This window comes from Molossus molossus, unplaced genomic scaffold, assembly GCF_014108415.1.
Source record: "Molossus molossus isolate mMolMol1 unplaced genomic scaffold, mMolMol1.p scaffold_m16_p_6, whole genome shotgun sequence".
NCBI classification, from domain to species: Eukaryota; Metazoa; Chordata; class Mammalia; order Chiroptera; family Molossidae; genus Molossus; species Molossus molossus.
Genome location: NW_023425399.1, coordinates 72,853,997 through 72,861,818, shown reverse-complemented (window position 1 = coordinate 72,861,818; position 7,822 = coordinate 72,853,997). Strand labels below are relative to the sequence as shown.

The following is a 7,822-nucleotide window of genomic DNA, read 5'->3' as shown; positions in this document are numbered from 1 at the left end:
GTTTCATTTCCTTAATATTTGTTAATTATGTTGCTTTGTAAATCTATAAGTTTAAAACAGTTTCTATAAACAACTGAAGATGGCCCTAGCCGATTTTGCTCAGTGGTTAGAGCGTTAGCCTGCAGTCCAGAGAGACCCAGGTGCGGTTCTCACTAAGGGCACGTGCCTTGGTTGTGGTTTGTCCCCTTTCGCGTAGATGTTTCTCTCTCTCTCTTCTTCTTTCTCTCTCCCATTCTTTCTTTTCTTTTCTTTTTTATCCTTACCTGGGGACACTTTTCCATTTTTTGTTCAGATAGAGTGGAAGGGAGAGACAGGAATAGAGAGAGAAACATCGACATGAAAGGGACACATTGAGTGGCCACCACCCACATGACCAACCAGGGCCGGCGACAAACTGCAACTGAGTCATGTGCCCTTAGCGGGAACCGAACCCGGGACTCTCTGGACCGCAGGCTGACGCTCCAACCACTGAGCCAAACCAGCCAGGGCTCTCCCTCCCACTCTATCTGAACAAAAAATGGAAGGAAATGTCCTCAGGTGAGGATAAAAAATAAAATAAAATAATTCTATAAGTTTAAAACAGTTTCCATAAACAACTAATGATGGCCCTCGCCAGTTTGCCTCAGTGGTTAGAGTGTCCACTCTTGGACTGAAGGGTTTCAGGTTCGATTCCGTTCATGTGGGAGGCAACCAGTTGATATCTCTCTCTCTCTCTCTCTCTCTCTCTCTCTCTCTCTTTCCCTCTCTTCTGCACTCTCTAAACTTCAATGGAAAAATGTCCTTGGGTGAGGATTAACAACCTCCCCCAAAATATCTAATGAAATTTCAGTTGATCGCATCAATAAATTATATAATTTGTTTGCATCACAACATCTTTAAATTTCAGTGGCATAAAAATATAATGATAATTATGCCTTACTTTGAATAATACTTTTTTAAAAATCTTAATCTGAGGAAATTTTTCTGTTTATCATTAGATAGAGTAGGAGGGACAGAGAGAGAGGGAGAGAGAGAAACATTGATGTGAGAAAGACACATTAACTGGTTGCCTCCCGCACGACCTGACCAGGGCCAGGGACAATCTGCAACCAAGGTACGTGCCCTTGACTGGAATCAAACCTGCAACTCATTGGTCCACGGGCCGACGCTCTAACTGCTGAGTCAAACTGGCCAGGGCAAATATACTACTTTATACTTTTCAAATTATTTGTGTATATTATCGTATCTGATTCTTACAAGTCTTAAAGAGATGTAAGTAGACGTCACTGTCCCCATTTTACAGGTGAGAAAATTGAGGAATGAGAGATTCCAACTAGTATGACAAGCACCAAGCATCAAATTGACGACTGAGTTAGAAACTTTTAACTTAGTATGCTTTTCAATACACTAAATCTGATTAGACTAAATTCCAAACTACTAAAGAAAAAATATCAACAAGGTCTTCAGTTAAGAAGTGATTTTCAATACAACAATGAGGTATCACCTCACACGTGTCAGAATGGCCGCCATCAACAAATCATCAAACAACAAGCGTTGGCGAGGGTGTGGAGAAAAGGGGACTCTAGTACACTGCTGGTGGGAATGCAGACTGGTGCAGCCACCATGGAAAACAATATGATGTTACCTTAAAAAATTAAAAATTGAACTTCCATTTGACCCAGTGATCCCACTTCTAGGAATATACCCTAAGAAGCCTGAAACACCAATCAGAAAGAATATATGTTAATAGCAGCACTATTTACAATAGCTAAGATCTGGAAACAGCCCAAGTGTCCATCAGTAGATGAATGGATAAAAAAGCTGTGGTACATATACACAATGGAGTACTATGCAGCTGTAAGAAAGAAAGATTTCTTATCCTTTCAGATGACATGGAGGGGTCTGAAAAGTATTATCCTAAGCGAAACAAGCCAAGCAGAAAAAGACAAATACCACATGATCGCACTTATTTGTGGAATATAATGAATATAACAGTCTGAGGAATAGGGTAGACTCAGAGACGTGGAAGTAGGGTACAGACTGACAACCCTCAGAAGAGAGGGTGAGGGGGGAGGGAAGAGATAATCTACAGGACTTATATGCATGTACACATAACCAATGGACATGGACAACAAAGCCGGGGATGGGGTGGGGGTGGGGGGATGAGGAGGAGAGTGTCAATGGGGAGAAAGAGGAGAAACATCTGTAACAAAAATAAAATTTTTTTTTAAAAAAAGTGGTTTTCTTGCCCGGCTGGTGTGGCTCGGTGATTGAGCATCAACCCATGCACCAAGAGGTCACTGGTGATTCCCGGTCAGGGCACATGCCTAGGTTGTGGGCCAAATCCCCTGTGCAAGGCATGCAGGAGCCGGCCAATTGATGTTCTCTCTCACTGATGTTTCTATTTCTCTCTCCCTCTCCCTTCCTTTCTAAAGTCAATAAAGAAAAGAAAAAAAAAATGAAGAGATTTTCTTTTCTTTTTTTTATCCTCACCCGAGGACATCCCTCCATTTTTTGTTCAGGTAGAGTGGGAGGGAGAGAGAGGAACAGAGAGAGAGAGAGAGAGAGAGAAACATCAATGCGAAAGGAACACATCGAGTGGCTGCCACCCGCACAACCGACCAGGGCCGGGGAAAAACTGCAACCGAGGTACACGCCCTTAGTGGGAACCGAACCCGGGTCTCTCAGGACCGCAGACCGACGCTCTAACCGCTGAGCCAAACCGGCCAGGGCCACAGTAACTAATTTCATACTCGAGTTTGGTTCACTACATAATATCATAGACTTCATTTTATTTATTTATTTATTTATTTATTTATTTATTTATTTATTTATTTATTTATTTTTGGTTGTCGATGGTTTATTGATATTATACAGCACAGCACAAGGATTCAAACGGCTCCACGTGGTGTTTTGAAATTCATCCCAACTGTAGGCTGAGTGACCAGCAGGTTGGACAGGCTGCCAAAGTTCAAGAGCTTCAGCATTTCCTTTGTGTCAGGATCGACTTCAATGATCTCCTGATCCAGGGCTGAGACCTCAGGAACATAATTATCTCTCCCCTCTCTCTCCTCTTCCTGCAGCTTGATGGAGATACCTCTCACGGGTCCTCTCTGAATCCGCTTCATCAGATGTGTGACATACCGCGCTATCTTGTTCCTGAGCTTCTTACGGGGATAATGGCGATCTCCTCGCACACGCGCTTGTTGGTGTGGAAGTCGTTGCCCAGGCGCGTGTAGTACTCGATGATGACCCGGGTCGCCTTCTTCACGGTCTTGGTGCGAACACGCCCCATCTTGGCAGGTCCCTGGTGAAAGAGCATATCATAGACTTTAGATGAAAGTTTTTCTCATATCTAAGTTAGAGTCTTGGGTTTGATACAAGTACCCTTTTCTATGGCACATAATAAATGTTCCCTATTGTTGATACTCTATAATGTTGTCTTAAACGCAAAAAAATATATATATATTTTAAAGGAGTGTGGTATGCAGTGGAAATAACAGTTTTTTAAGTTGGTGTCAGATTTATACCCTTAACACCAATTTAAGACTCAAATCTTTTTTTACTGACGTTATAATCTTAATAAGATGATGAAATAATTAGAATTACCCCCAAGTCTGCCACTCTGATGGTGTAGTTATTTGATATCATTGACTAATTTTCTCTTATTTCTTCAGTCTCTAAAAAAGAATAAACTCCAGTTGGTTTCCCAAAGCCCCAACTTAAATGGCTTCCTGATAATTCTGAGTTTAAGGACCATGTCTTTCACTTGTTAATACCCACCTTACAGCATCCAGAACAATGTGATGCCTGTAGAAGGTGCCTAATATGTTCTAAAACAATAAATATACATACAAAGTTGGTTTGAGAGAGACCTGGGAAAGTCTGGGGTATAGAAACAGGAATACTCTCTTTGTTCAAGTACAGATGAGTAGATACCTCAACTCTGAGACATTAAAAATGATAATCCTGTGTAACAATTGGTGAGAAGAAGCAGGTAGAAGGGGAAAAGGACACAGAGGCAGAAACAGAGGCAGGCACAGAGGCAGTCCGAGGAAATGAAGGCAAACTTGGACCATGAGACAAGGGTGAGCTAGGGAAGGGAATGATGTCATCAGAACAACAATAGAGGAAGACAGTTTTGGCAGCAGCTTTTGAATAGTCTTTGAAAAAAAATTTGGGAGAGAGGGGAAAAAGGAAACAGGAAAAGGAAGTCTGCTCAGAACTCAGCATGACATTTGCAGTGGGTGGGGAGTTTCCTGTCACAGCTTGATGTTTGGAACATCTGGTCACCTTTTAATAATGAGACCTTAGAAACTTCAGCTTTCTCAAGTGATCAGGTTAGAATGTGTATGGATTGCACGGCCTAGTAGTCATCGCCTGTAGAAAGGCCTATCTGAAGAAAGAGAAAGAATACAGATGGAAAACAAAGTCTTCTCTTACACTGAGAACACTCCTGCTAGTTTTAAGATATAAGTATTCATATTTGTACATTTATACACATGCTTTATATAATTTGGGAATTTATTGATTTTAGGCTAAAATGAAAGTATTATAAATTCTTTCATTTTAATGATCTCAAGTGGAAAAATGTAGCTAACAGATTTACAAAGATTCTGTATCTTCCTTCATTTACAATATAGGCCAAAATCCCTGCCAGTGTGGCTCAGTGGATTGAGTGTTGTCCCATGGACTGAGAGGTCTCGGTTTGATTCCTGGTCAGGGCACATGCCCAAGTTGTGGGCTTGATCCCTGTTAGGGGTGTGCAGGAGGCAGCCAATAGATGTTTCTCTCTCTCTCTCTAAAAAATCAATAAAAATATATTTAAAAAAACAAACAATATAGGCTAAGGTTTTCCACAGCATAATTGTGCCCTCTAGCGTTCTTAGTATTTAATGAAGGCTACTTTGGAGTTAGAAATGGACTCTTCCAATAAATAGAGAGGCTAATAATGATTCCCACTTTATCATCTGCAGGCTACACACTGTATGTCAGTATAAGTGTAAGGCTATGTCATGGTAACAAATAAACTCCCAAATCTCAGTATTCCTCAGAAGGTCCAGTGCAGGCTGGTTGGGTCTGTGTACAAGCAAACTCTTGGGGATCTAGACTTCCTATATCTTGTGATCTCTATTACCTTCTCACTTGCCAAAGTCACTAGGATAGGGAAATAGAGAGATGGATGAGGCACACTGGCTTTTAACTGCTTCAGCCAGGAAGTGACACATTTCACCCTGCTACCTCCTACTGGCCAGAACTAGTCTGGTGGCCCCAGCCCAAAGCAAGGGAACCTGGAGCACATGGATGTTCTGGGGACACTGACTACCTCTACTAAATCTTCTACAAGAGTAGCCATGGAAGAACATATTGGACATTCTAATGCTATTATTTTGAGAAATATTTTTGATTTAAAGTTTTCCAGTAGGAGGGTGTTTAATCAAAAAAAGAATATAGGCCTGGCTGGTTTGACTCAGCGATTAGAGCATTAGCCAATGGACCAATGAGTTGCAGTTTCAATCCTGGTCAAGAGCACGTACCTTTGTTGCAGTTCGACCCTGGCCCTGCTCAGGGTCGTGCAGGAGGCAAACGGTTGATGTGTTCCTCTCACGTGGATGTTTCTCTTCCCTTTCTCTCTCGCTCCGTCCCATTCTATCTGAAGATAAATAGAAAAATATCCTCAGGTGAGGATTTAAAAAAAAGAATACAGCCCTGGCCAGTGTGGATTGATCAGTAGTTAGAGCATTAGCTCTGGCCCTGAAGGGTCATGGGTTCGATTTCTGGTCAAGGGCATGTACCTGGGTTGAAGACTTGATCCCTGGCCAGGTCAGTTGGGATGCATGCGGGAGGCAACCAATTGATGTGCCTCCCTCACCTCAAAGTTTTTCTCTCTCTCTCACCCTCCCTCCCTTCCATTCTCTTTAAGAATCAATGGAAAAAATCTTCCAGTGAGAACTAACAACAACAACAAAAAACAGAGAGAGAGAGAGAGAGAGAGAGAGAGACATCAATGTGAGAGACACACATGGATTGGTTGCCTCCTGCACCATCCCAACCAGGGCTGGGGATGATCTGCAACCGAGGTATGTGCTCTTTTTTTTTTTTTTTTTATCCTCATCAGAGGACATTTTTCTATTTTTTTGTTAAGGTAGAGTGGGAGGGAGAGAGAGGAACAGAGAGAGAGAGAGAAACATCGATGTGAAAGGAACACATCGAGTGGCTGCCACCCGCACAACCGACCAGGGCCGGGGACAAACCGCAACCAAGGCACACGCCCTTAGCGGGAACTGAACCCCGGTCTCTCAGGACCGCAGGCCGACGCTCTAACCGCTGAGCCAAACCGGCCAGGGCCCGAGGTATGTGCTCTTGACTGGAATTGAACTCGCGACTCGTCAGTCCTCAGGCCAATGCTCTAACCACTGAGCAAAACCGTCCAGGGCAGTTATAATTTTATTTATTTATTATTATTATTTTTTAATAATTTTATTTTAAATTATTTCTTTCCACCTTTAATTTGGATATACTTGAAAGCTGTTTTCTAAACTGTTCTTCTTACTGATATTCTTGAGAAGTATATTACATATATATGAAAGTTTACAATTATATCTATTAGTAGGTAAATTTAGGATGGGGTAATAAATAATAATACAAGAATAAACTCTGTGTTTTGCAATTGTAAAGCAACTTTTGCCCTACCCTGCCTATACTTAAGAAAATTGTATCCTTGTCTATTAATGATTGAACTTAATGAATATTATTTTAGTTTTTTTATTGTGGTAAACATATATAATAAAATTTACCACTTTAACCATTTTTTTTTGTTGTTGTTGTTGTTGTTAATCCTCACCCGAGGATATTTTTTCATTGATTTTAGATAAGAGTGAAAGAGAGAGAAACATCAATGTGAAAGAGACACATTGATTCGTTGCCTCCTGCACGACCCCAACAAGTCCCAGGGATGGAACCTGCAACCTAGGTATGTGTCCTGGACTGGGAATTGAACCTGTGACCCTTTGGTCTGTGGGCTGACCCTCTAGTTGCTGAGCCAAACCAGCCAGGGTGCCACCATAAGTATTTATAAGTGTGCAGTTCAGAGGCATTAAACACATTCACATCATTGTGTGATCATCAACATTATCCATCTCTGAAACTTTTTATATTCCTGAACTGAAACTCTGTATTAATTAAATACTAATTCCCATTCTTTCCCCCCAGCCCCTGAGAACCACCATTCTACTTTCTGTCTCTATGAATGTGACTACTTTAAGTACTTTGAGGTGAAATCTCCCTTTGTGAGTGGCTTATTTCACTTAGCATAATGTTTTCAAGGTACATCCATGTTGTAGCATGTGTCAGGATGTCCTTCCTTTTTTAGGTATATGTATATACCACATTTTGTTTATTCATTCATATTGGGAAAATATTACATTTATTTTGTTTAGCCAGTTAATCTTTTTTTTTTCCCCAATTTTTATTAATTTATTTTTGTTACAGATGTTTCTCCTTCCTCCCCAGACACCCTCCTCTTCATCCTGCCCCCACCACCAGCATTGTTGTCTATGTCCATTGGTTATGCATACATGCATATAAGTTCTTTGGTTCATCTCATCCATGCCTCCTGCCCCCCTGCTCTGAGGTTTGTCAGTCTGAACCATACTCCTTTATATGTTTCTGGGTTATTTCATTAATCAGCCCACCTCGTTCATTATATTCCACAAATAAGTGAGATTGTGTGGTATTTGTCTTTCTCTGATTGGCTTATTTCGCTTAGCATAATACTCTTGAGGTCCCTCCATGTTGTCTCAAAGAATAAGAGATCCTTCTTTCTTACAGCTGCATAGTATTC

The 7,822-nt window shown here is 41.2% G+C and overlaps 1 pseudogene; it reads right to left on the bottom strand.

The window, feature by feature from the left end:
* Positions 1-2,828: 2,828 nt before the first annotated feature.
* Positions 2,829-3,279, bottom strand: LOC118619018 (annotated as a pseudogene).
* Positions 3,280-7,822: the final 4,543 nt, after the last annotated feature.